Genomic DNA, 12,296 nt, shown 5'->3' on the forward strand with positions numbered 1-12,296 from the left:
AGCCCCGAAGGAGGCAAGTCATTCTCTGCTGCAAGAGCCCAGGCACCGTCCTGGCACAGCACATTTCATTAACCTGCTTTTCTCCATATAGAGAAATAGAATTGAAAGGAAAGGAGAAAAAGCAACCCACCCTATACTTTTGTCCCTATACCAAAGGCAGGCAGAGCTTCCAGTTTGCATGCAGCCTCTGAGTTCCTTGATCCAAGTATTAAATCAGTTGCCACCCACCCAGCTAGTTATGGCCACCACATTTATATAAATGTTAATTCCTTGACTGCTTCCCTTTACTACGATTTTACTGGCTTAACCCCTTTCATAATGTATCCTATTCACTTGAAAGAGAGGTGGGGTCTAGGCTGCAAACTCCAGTTGACTAAGCAAATATGCTTCACCACCTCATTTAAGAAACTAACAAAAAAGCAAACCTCCAAGTGTCTTCGTTTACTTTGGGAAAGTAGAAATGTTTTCTATCTTATTTTCATCCCACATTTGAAATCCTTACTTCAAAATACAGAAAGTTTAGCATGTCTTCTAAATAAATCGTAAGTGCATCTGTATGAACCGAGGAAACAAGAGTGGACCAGTATCTTTACACCACAATGAAAACTAAGAGAAAAATCATATAATCAAGTAGCATCTTTATTTATTGCTTAAAATACTGCCGTAGACATTTCATAGCCTAGGGAAAACAGGAATAAAAGCATTCAGAAAGTTATGCTACCGTATTTCTGCTTAAATGAAAAGCAAAGTCAGCAATGTCAAGAGGGTCTTTAAAAAGGCAACACAACTGAAACCCAAAGCAGACTGCCCCACCCAACAGCTGCTCTAGCAAAGAATATTAGAAGGTAAAGGCATAGACCTTAAGGTTTCTTTTCTGTGAGCAAAGGATGATTTCTTCAAAACTACCCACCTGTTCTCTTTAATTACTCACCTACAAATTTCAACAACCTGCAGCAACAGCACAAAGAAAAACCGCCATAGAAGACACCTGAAGAAAAACTCTCTTACCAAAGCAAGCTTTTTACCTTCATTTTATATATTTTTAAATATATACATTTCTACCTGTAGATCTCAGTGCTGACGAGTTACAAACCTGTTAATGCTGACTGTAACTGCCACACTTCAGCTGCCTGGTATTTAGGCTTACACAGCTGTATCTTTCTGTATTAACGCTCAAGTTTTCTCATCTTTAAAAAAAATATAAATCAAACCTGCAAGTCCTGAAATGGCTGAGACAGTCAAGAGTCCAGCAAGACAATAAGAAAGCAGCTGCTTTCCACGGCTGAACACCACTGCCTGTAAAGCATCTCTATATTTTTTTTTCCCAGTGGTGCTTTATTCAAATTCTAGGGAAAGCATCAGTCTGAAACCAGTAACTGATGGGAGTAACAGTTTATAGGTTACAGAAGGATATTTTATTGTTAACGGACTGTACCATGTAAGAATTAGGAGAGGGTGAGGCGGCAGGCAGGCAAGAGGAGAGAGATGCTACTATTTTTTTTTTTCCCCGAGCCACTGCAATTACTCTGATGTGAATTTTTGATGACTTCCGACATATTGCATGGTTAATAATCATTTCAGCTGTCATGTTTGGTTAATATGGAAAATGCATTTGCTGCATTGTGATGCAGCACTCCAGCCACAGATTGTAACACCAGTTGTGAAGCTATTCCCTTAACTGAGCTGCATGAATTTGCACATACCATGAGGCTGAAATAAATGGTAGTTTGATTTTTATACAGCAACAGAAAGCTTCTGCCATTTTAGACCTGCAGAGCTGTTGAAACAACTTGTACAGGCAGATAATTTTACTGCATATTAATTGATGTCAGTGTTCTTTAAAGAGAGCTTTGATTCTCTATTGTTTTGCTGGGTTTGGTTATTTAGCAGTTAAAAGACTTAGATACTATTTACATTAAACATTGCTCTTTTTTGTAGCTTTAAATGGTTATTTAATTGTAAGCATATATACCTCAATGAAGCTGTCAGCACTACAGAAATGCAGCCCTGTTATTAATACAGGCTTAGCCTAACTACTTCTTTCATCCACATGATACTTAGGGACATGTTTTTATATATAACATTATCTTACAAATGATTGCACGAGGGGTGAAAATATGCTGCTTACAAATAAAGATAATTTTATTTGCAAAGTACTACTTCTTCACCTACACTTTAAACATCAAACAAAAAGTATACGGTTACATAAAATACTAACATGTGCCTTTCATTGTCACCAATAGAAAAACAATGCTGCAAGCAATCGTGCAATTACAAGAGGGGATGTAAAACAGTAGAGATGAAACCATGCTAAGAGTCAGTCACCCGATGATTAAAGTCAGGCCAGTATATTCCAGCAGTCAGGTGATGGTGCCATCATTACAGTGCAGAAAGCCAGAGAAAAATCGAGAAACGGACCACCCCCATCTTAAAGAAAAAAATTAGAAGTACCAAAGAAATAAGGAATGCATTTGCTAATACGCAAAACGTACAACCATGAAGAAGTGTTTCACAAAATGCGAGTGTAACACTATCAGGCAGTTACTTCCACAGGTCCCAAGTGCACATTTAACCCACGGTGCCAACACAGTTCCCGTCTGTCTGCAAACTGCCGGTGACGCTCCCAAATTCAAAGTTGTTTCTTTTTAAATCCCACAACAACAGCCCTGCTGCAATAGTACTGCATTTCACAATTCAGTAATTCTGCTTACCAAATGCACATCTTGTATTTGCAAACACACATACACAAAAAAATCCAGACTTGGGATGCCTATGTGTAATTTAATGAAGCACAGAAAGCTATCAGGAGAACGTTTTACTGTGCATTAATGTTTACGTATCTGTAGAATCACCACCAATACCACCAATTCATTATTTCCACTTCTGTTTTAATTTAAAAAAAAAAAACACTGCAGGGGTATCGGTTGGACACGAACTACCAGTAAAAATGGTGCAGGATATTTTATATAGAGAAAAAACAGAGTCTCTGAATTAACATTGTACTCTCTGGTTTGGGAGCAATTCCCATTAACAGCGTTAAGTCTGTAGAAGGTGCTCTGTGACTTGGGCTTACCTACCCCAAAGGCATCTCTGGGCACCTTGCACAATTCAGAGCTTCACAAGTGGCAGAGCGGTCTCTTAAATACAGTGTATTTTGGCTTTGATGTAGAGCAAACTGGATCCTAATGGTGATTTTCCTCAAACCACTGCAAGGAGCAAACACTCCCTGCTTGTGACCAAGTGAACACTGTACCAAATATCTGAATCTTTGTACCAGGAGTCTCATGAGTGGAGAAGACAGCTCCAAACCTACCAACGTTCTTAGAGGAAAACCGCAGTCAATTGCATTGCGGGGAAAGCCATTGATCACAACCAGCTACACCCACGAGTGCAAGCAAAGTCCCTTTCGGGAGAGGAAGGGCATACATTTGCAGGAATAATTTAACGCTGGCATTCCTCCTGCATTTCCGAACATCCATGCCTGGAAATGTCCCTGCAGCTGTGCTCGCCTCGGTAACTTGCCACTCACCTCACACACACTGCTCCGTTTTTGGATGGCTTCTCCCCCTATTTAACTCTAGTTTGCATAACCCACTAGTGGTGCAGAGCCAGAAGCACAGAGGATGCATAAAGCTTTTGCCTTCTAGGCAAACGTTAAAACAGGTAAAGGTATGTGGAGAGACAGTCACCTCTTAGGGACAGGCTGTAGCCTTGTCAGGGATTTCAGGAGTGTAATGATCCATCTGGAGCTGCTAGCCACAACTTTAAAGATGCTGCTTTTATCAACAGACATTCTCTGTTATTTTCTGGCCATGTAATGTTACTGCAGAACTATGCATTACAGATCAGCACAGTTTATATATTTTTTTGTTGTTGTTTTACATATTGCATTACCAGCTCATGATGTTGCAGGGAAAGCTTTCCCAGTGTGGCTCAGCACAGCACTGTTCCCGCTTACCTATGGATTTCTTAAAGCAACAGCTTTGAGGGATATGAACAGAAACTACTCACCCCAAATGGCTGTTAGTGTAAACAACTCGGAGTGGTAAGCCAGCTAAGATGTCGGAACTGCTATCTGTTTCACTGGCAATCAATTTACTGGAGTGTTCAGTCAGCTCAGGCATCAATCACTTCTGCACTCAAATGTGACTGTGGGAGGAGAAGGGAGAAAACTACTGTTCAGAGCTGCTGGGCCACAGCTAAGGAAAACCATAAAAGTTTTCCTTCCAAGTAGAAAGCATCATATCCCTAAAAGAATGATGATGCAAAGATCATGCAGAAGCCATCGCAATATGAATATCCTCCTCTGTGTCAGGATCACTCCCTCTCTCCACCTCTGGATGTCCACAATGACCTCCTTCCCTCGTAGGTACAGCTGCATCTCTGGAGTGAAGGAGATTCCTTCACCATAACTACAAAAATCAAAGACGCTATCACCCCTACCTTAAATTCAAGAAAAACGTGTAAAACATGCTCGTCTATAATCACTGTAATCTCTTCTCCCTTTCTTTCACAGCCTTGCACTGGACAGGGGTAAGGGGAAGAATATGAACAGCATCCCTGGATCTGCTCCTGTATTAGCTCCTTTTTGAAGTCCTACAGCTGCGACACCTGCTATCATCAGCAAGCATTAGCCAGCAAAAGTAAGAGACATCGCTGGCAGCGAGTTAAAACAGATAGGTAGCTCCTTCCCAAAAATCTTTTCTTCTCTGCTTAATCTAGCACTGTAGCAGCAGCAAATACTGCAGTGTCATACTGGGTCTGGAGAGCGCCTTAAAGCATTAGCTCCCTTTCTCTCTGCAAGGCTGGCAGGGTGGTTATTCAGCATTAATGACAAGCTAGGTCTCTTCAGAAGGAGGACTGTCATACCCAGCATGCTGCCTCTGTTTTCAGCTCTGCACACTCATCCTCTCCCTTCAAAGGGATGCAGAAAGAGGAGCCAGAGGGTCCAGGAGTCCAATTCAAGCAGGTTGTGGTGAAGAGGATAGGAAGAAAATCCAGGCTAACACTTTCACATCAATACAGTTCTAGTCACATGCAAACAGTGCAGGGCAAAAAATCAGATGGGCTGAGTGTATTACTATGCTGCTGGCCTATCTGGCAGGGAATTTGGGCTTTGTGGCAAAGGGCTAACTTTCATGGACTAAGAGTTATGTGAGTTATCCAGAGTCAAAGCAAAAACTAGAACTGGGAAGTGACCAGCTCCAGTAACATCTAGTACCATCATCACAGAAAGCCATCCTCTTGCAGGGGAAAAAAAAAAACTCACTCAGACTGGGAGTCGCTGGCTTATTACAGAGCTCAAAGGAGACCTGAGTTTCAACACAGCTTTCTGGGGCTAAATTTGCACCAAACAAGAGGCAGGATGTAAACGCACAGAGTGGGAAACACCCCTGACAGCACCAATTGAGGAACACTGCTTTTTGTGACCACGCAGATGGGGGGAAGGAGAAACACAAATCCTGTAAAATTAAAAGAGTGACAGTCCCAAGCAGGGGAGAGGCGGGAGGAAGCCCAGCCAAGCAGAGAGGATTAGCACCAACACTGGCAGTGCTGTTCCTGCCATCCACACCCCAATTAACGGTATCATTTGGTCAGGATGAATGGGGAACTTGCACTGAATTCGGCAATTTGACAGAGTGTCACTGAACTACCTCACGTCCATATTTATCCAAGAGGCAAGAGCAGGAACCAGTTTTAATTAGAGCCTTTTTAACAAAGAACTGAGAGTATTACCCATGCTCTCACCATCAAGCGATAATTGAGATGTAATCGTTTAAACAAAGCGCAACAAGTGTCCATTTACCCAAAGCCATTGTTAAATATCTACTAGGAGATTATTTTCAAAATTATAATGTGCCATGAATATGCAAACCACTTTCCATCTTTAGCATTAAAAAGAATAATCACCTTTTAAAAACAAACAAACAAAAAACACAACTGGAAGCCAAACAGCTATTTTGCAGCAGAATTTGAGGAGCATTTTAAACACGCCAATGCTAATTTAAAAGGAGGGGGGGGGGGAAGAAGCAATGGCTCTGCTTTTGGGCCATTAAACTCTGCCTGGAAAGCTCTCTTTTGTACAGCATTAGTGCATGCTGTAAGTCTGTAATTATGCAGAGAATGTGTTAATTTTTAATTCAGAATGCTAACCCCTTTTTTATATACAAGCCCTGAACGTCAATCCCTCTCAGATGACTGCAAGCACCAAGATGACCAAATTCAACTCTTGGTGGTAAATGCACACTCTCCCTGGGAGGTTAGGCACCGTGTGCTGGAACGCAACTCAACTCTGTAGTAAAATAGCTCTTTTATAAAACTGTTGCCTCAGCATCGTGGCAGGCAAAATCCTCTCAACCCCACAGCCTATTAAACCAGAACCATATGGTCACTGATAGTCACACATTCATTTCAGCATTCTTCTCCCTAGCTACTGAATTTCTTAACACAATTTCACAAGAAGCTGAATTCCCATGCCCCTCACACTCCCAAACACAGGGAAGCGCAGGACAAGGAAGCTAACCTAATGCTGCCTAGAGGCCCAAACCAAGCTAATGACTGTCAAACACTAAGCCCATCTTTCATCTCTTCTGACTCCTACTGATGCCTGCAATCCACGGAAGGACCTGATTTAAGAGCACGCTTTGACACAGTCCGGCAATGAATCATTAACTCTGGCGGAAGCCACAAAGCATCAGCTAGTAGTAATCATGATCCTTCTACGATGATTAACCAGAATGAAATTATCAATGCTCCTGCTTCTTACAAAACGTCTCCCAATTCTCCATCACACAAAGCCCAAAAGGCACCACACAGGCACGCACGCTCACACATATGAAAGCAGAAACAATTCTGTGCTTTTACCTTTGTTTCTTCAGGGTTATATGATCAATTGCGAATGGTCTGAGAAAAGAAAGCTCTGCCTTCCCCCCTGCATTACAGCAATTATACATGGACTTGCATCACTGGAAGAAGAGTGACATATGCAGAATCAAGCCCATATTCTTAATGTCCAGAGCAATTCAATCCATGCAGCCACAGAAACCTGCCAGCAGTTTCAGAACCATCCTTTCCCAGGTTACATCATATAGCAAAAGCTGTTTCCAGCCCAGGGCCTCAATGGACACATAAGAAGCTGTGGCTCCCAGCCTGCTCACCAACAGTGGACAGATGAAGATAGATGCATTCAGCTCTTAACTATGACAAGTGCTGCCCAGAAGGGTGTCCCCAGCCTCCCCCTGAAAGGCAGGCAGATGGGGGCCACCCTGTAAGTTAGATGTAACCTATGGGCCTCCAGCAGCATCCCAACATACAGGAAGAACAACCTCCTCAGGTCACTGCCAAAGGAATCCAGACAGCTCCCATTATTAAAGCAAAAGGTGCCAAGAGGCATCAAACACTAGTGATGGACGTAAGAAGACCTGCTGAATCCCAAGATGCATGTGGATGTTTGCTTGGGATGGGATACCATGCAGTTCCACAGTTAACAGTGAAGAGGCAGGGTGAAGGTTTTCCTTAGCAAAGAAGCTAAATTTGTGCTTTTCCTTTAATTACAGCTGCCAGCACTGAAGAAAGTGGCACTAGAACTACTGGCCTGCATGGGAAATGAACACCCATAAGCATGATGGTTAAAAGCAACCACAGTGATGCACGCCTGCTTTGTCAAGCCATCCTTGTATTTTTCATAGTGAAAGTACAACTGAAATCAGTATTGGCATCTCGGCAGGCTTAATTAGAAGTCAGGTCTACTCTATTCAGGTCTTTATACTGTGCTCATTACATTAATATCCAAGTGCCTTCCAGTCCTGCATTAAGTGACATGACTAACATCTGTCACATGTTGTTTGTTCTCTTTTCCCTTTCCTGGGGGAGTGGAAAGCAGCATTCAAGGGGATCACAGAACAGCTAACAACTGGGAAGGGAGTTTCCTCCAGCCCTAGCTCAGCCTCCTCACACAAAGCACATGCCAGCCATGCGTGCTTGGTTAATGGTTTAATACTATCATCATCACCATAATGATTAGGAAGCTGTACATACTAAAAGATGGGTTAACACCAAGTCTCCTCCCAGTAATATTTCTATGCAGGATTGACAGAATTGGAAGACAAACAAAAATCTGTCCTTTGCAGACCAAATCAAGTCATTTGGAGGGTTTTATCACTTCATTTCTCTGCCTGACTCTCCTTGCCTTGTCATCTTACATTAGACAATACTGAGGATACAACTTCCAGCAGAGGAAAGAAAAGTGTCCATCTCTGAGTTTGGCTAAAAAGGAAGACGAAGGGATGAACAGCTTATCCTGCCCTTAAATCCCTTCCAAAATACACATCTTAAAGCTACAGAGGTTTCACCTGGAATAGCAAAACTAGAAGATTAAAGTCAGTGATTTTATTTCTTTTGCGCTCACATGCCTTTCACCTTTCCCAATAATCCTCCATCCTTTTTATGTTGAAAAGTACTTACATTACCTTGCTTCTGAGTTATCACCCAGTAATTCTTTGCAAAGACAATGGCGAGTATTGAGATGGCTAGAGAGCAAGAAGAGCTAGAAGGAAAAGAACAGGGAGGGATCAAATCTTATAGCTCAGTCAAGATGATGAAGGATCGACAATGCTACATGTCTTAAGGTCAGCTAGCTGTTATTAGGCAGACATTTCTAGTGGAAGCAGATGTCTGGAGAAAGGTCAAACTCAAGAACATAAACTTGGTAACTGAAGGTAACAGAAACCCACTGAAAACTGAGTTACAAACTGTCAGATTAGAAGAGAAGCAAGGACTCATTCAAGGCGAGTAAGGGGAATACACACAGCTTTCATTTAATGCAATGTGCATAGCCATACAAAATGGGGATTAGTCTTTCACAAAAAAAGAACCACCTTTTCAAGTGTATAGATAAAGAGACTCTCAGGAAGGGACAGAGGCTGACTCAGAAAACTATTAAAGGAACAAAGTGACTTTCAAATAGAGGTCACTAGATCAAACATGAACTAGATCAGTAATAGCCAAGACTAAAGCATCTAAAGACTGATTAGCAGTTTAAACAAAAACGTGTTATTAATCTTTCTTCAGCTCCTGCTACACAAATGCCCATATTGCAAGTTCATTGCAGAAGGCAACACAGAACTTAGTTTCTGTCCCTGCCTTGCAGGAACAGCCAGGGCTTCAGTGGGTACCCAGAGACTAAGTGTCTGTCCCCACAGTCACTGCAGAAATGTGAAGGCTGCACTGCTCCATTTGCTCAAAATGGACAAGTTATTTCTTTCAGTTGTGATTCTCTACCTTAGCGTGCTTACCTGTTTGCTGCTGGATACATATAATCAGCCACTGCACTTAAAGATATCCACTTAGCATCTATAAACAAGCATAAAGATCACATTGCAGGTTTCGAGGGGATTATTTTGTCTGTGAACTTTCCTGTAAGGTTAAATTCATTAGTTTCATATAACTTACATGTTCATGAAAAATAGACCCACCAAATATCATGTATCCTTTTCCCCAACACTGATCAGAAGAGGCTCCAATTATCACTAGAGATCTTGCAGCATTGCAGGCTCCAGCATGCACATTGCGAGATGCCTTACTGCAGAAGATCCTTCCAGAAGACACCCAAAGAGGGCAGACAGGATTCCAAAACATACATTTCACTAATGAAAAGTAGTAAACACACAATGTTTAGCACTCAGGAGGTACATCCAGTAATGGAGCTGCTTTAACTTTGGTCATCAAGCAAAACTGTGGTGTCTCCCATCCATCTTCACAGGGAATTGTAGCTCTACTGCTGCACCATGCTGTATAATATAGAGACACCCAATGAAGCAATTTCCTTCTCACTATTATTGAACACAATAACACAGGCTGCAGATGTACTTACTTGGAGTTTGGGTCAAACCACCCTCTGTATACTATTCATTAAGCAAACACTTCCTTGTGGACCAGCAGTTTCAGTAGCATGGTGATAGTAAAACACATCAACGCATACTTTTATATTAAAATATTAGTCACTAATCAATTATGATGCAACATATTATTCACATACTATTACTGAACTCGGGTCTTGTATGTAACTAATTCCTGTGTATATTTATTGGAAGTAAGGACATGCTGGAGGCAAAGATAAAGAATATTTGATTTCCTTTTTAAAGAAAACCTTATTAATAACTTGCTCCAAACAAGATATTCGAGGTGCTGAAGTTTACTGCTACCCAAAATGCATTTTCCCTAGGGTCCTCCATTATCAGCAAGGGCCCTTCTTGTAAGTCCACGTGTTCTTTCAACAGATTCTCTTTGCTATCTAATTTGAGAGCCTTAGGTGTTAAGCGTTCGAGGAATGCAATCAAATCCTGCCCCTTCCAGGCCTACTGGGACACCTACTAATTCACCCTCCTATAGAGAGGGAGTTTATCATCTCTTGCAATTGCTAGTATCTAAAAAAGTGGAATGGGGTGACTTAAATTGGCATTACAATTATTTAAAGTCTATAAATAGTTGTTGCCACAGTGTAAATTAAATTGCTGTACGGCAATGTCCTTTCTTTTCTACCTTTTAAAGCTAAACTCTGATTAAGTCAGGTAAGCAGGGACCATGCCATACAAGAGGCCATGGAAAGGAATACGAGTGCTTAGAAATTGTGTTGTACTCCACACAAAGATGAGCTGAAAATCCAAAGTAGCTTGTTAGGTTCTCTCTTTCTCACTTAGTATGGAAGAGAAGAGACTCATTTCCAAATTGCTTCATCATTTGTCACCCAAACTCAAAATATTTAAAAGTCACCATAAAATTCCACAGACCAACCACAGTAATTGAATGGATATGAACTGCACAAGAAAAAAAAAAATCTGAAAGTTTTTCTCCAGCATCTTTGTATGTTTTGGAAAGACAGCTGAACAATTACAATGGCTGCATTTGCACAGAATGATCAGATTTGGCAGACTACTGAAACAGGGGAATGGAGAAGGTTAGATGGGTGGGGAAAGACACTAAGCCCAAAATATTCCATGGCAGAAAAATGTATTTTAACACAAATACCAGCACAAGCTTCACTTGCATAATTGTATCACTCACACTGGTATTTGCTTCAGAGATGGAGCAACTGCTACTACTTCCCAGAGAGAAAACCATATATTTTTTTGGCAAAAGTATCATACTAATTCCTTTTAAAAAGGTAGACTCTAACAGGCAATAACCTTACCTTACAAAATCTTATTATTTAATGGAAAGCTGAAACGACAGGAAAGGGACTGCAGCAAGTCTTGGCTAGAAGTCTGAGTGAGAAAGATTAAATAACACTAAGGACAGTAGCCAGAGGGCAAACTCTTGGCTCCTCACCTTTTGTCAAGTGTTTCCCCTCACATTTGGTAGAGCAGAAAGCTGTTTCAGTCTCCCTTAATTTCCAGTACTTGTTTCTAGCTGTAATGAGGTATTTAGGCTTTGTGTAATTATTGTTCTTCACAGCAGGTTGTAAGAAAACAGCAATACTACCAGATAGGACCAGATAGCCGAAACAATGTCATTTTCCACCAAAAGTGTGCTCATGTCACCACCCAAAACCAGAGACATGCATAAACCAAAGCAAGCTTAATCCTTTGTTTTGTGAAAGTTTGTGTTTCTATAAAAGGGAGATAGAAGAGGATGGAGAAACGGCAGACAGAAAACTTTAGACGTAACTGAAGGAGCACTGGATACCTGTTCTACAGAACAATTAGAAAGGAAAGGCTTGGGGTAACTGCTGGCTGACTGCAGTGGCAAACAATTCATAGCAATTAAAGTTTCTGCCCCTATCTGCCTTACCAATTAAAAAAAAAAAGCCACCACCGCAATCAGGACAGCTGCTTTGCACAAATATTGTTCCTGTACAAGAGCAATAGCATCAGGCCTTCCATACCTATCTCTTCAAAACCTGATGCAGTCTTTTCTACAAGCTAGAAAGCTGTCCAGTTAGTAGCACGGCCCTGAGACTTGAGCAGAGGGGACCAAGTGGAACATGTACCATTAAACAAGGCAGGGAAGCACCACTGGGAACTGAGCACCGATTCTTTATGGTGCTGCAGGGAAGAAACTGCAAGCCCTATCTCACATCTGAGAAGAATTACAAGATGACAGGCATGTTTTTATGGGCAGTACTACTAACATGCAACACCCTTGTGAAGCAGTACAGACAAAATTTTCCTCTAGAAAAAACAACAACTAGTTTTAAACTAATAAATTAAAGAGTCAGTAATATTCCTCTGCATCCCTGAATGTCTATCAGCAGCTCAGCAAGCACTGGGCATCTCAAAGATAAAAGGTGGTAAATTTTA

General features: G+C 41.4%; 1 protein-coding gene across 4 annotated transcripts in view; it reads right to left on the reverse strand.

Annotated features, from left to right (window-relative positions):
* Positions 1-12,296, reverse strand: part of NUP93 (nucleoporin 93) — an 86,365-nt gene that overhangs the window by 44,993 nt on the left and 29,076 nt on the right. Inside the window, exon 1 of one of the 4 annotated variants that reach the window (XM_075510500.1) lies at positions 1,825-1,828. The exons of the other annotated variants lie outside the window; for them this stretch is intronic. The gene's annotated coding sequence lies outside the window, so the exon portion shown is untranslated. Of the gene's footprint in view, positions 1-1,824; positions 1,829-12,296 lie in introns of those variants that run through there. 4 annotated transcript variants of the gene reach the window in all.

This window comes from Mycteria americana, chromosome 8, assembly GCF_035582795.1.
Source record: "Mycteria americana isolate JAX WOST 10 ecotype Jacksonville Zoo and Gardens chromosome 8, USCA_MyAme_1.0, whole genome shotgun sequence".
Classification (NCBI taxonomy): domain Eukaryota; kingdom Metazoa; phylum Chordata; class Aves; order Ciconiiformes; family Ciconiidae; genus Mycteria; species Mycteria americana.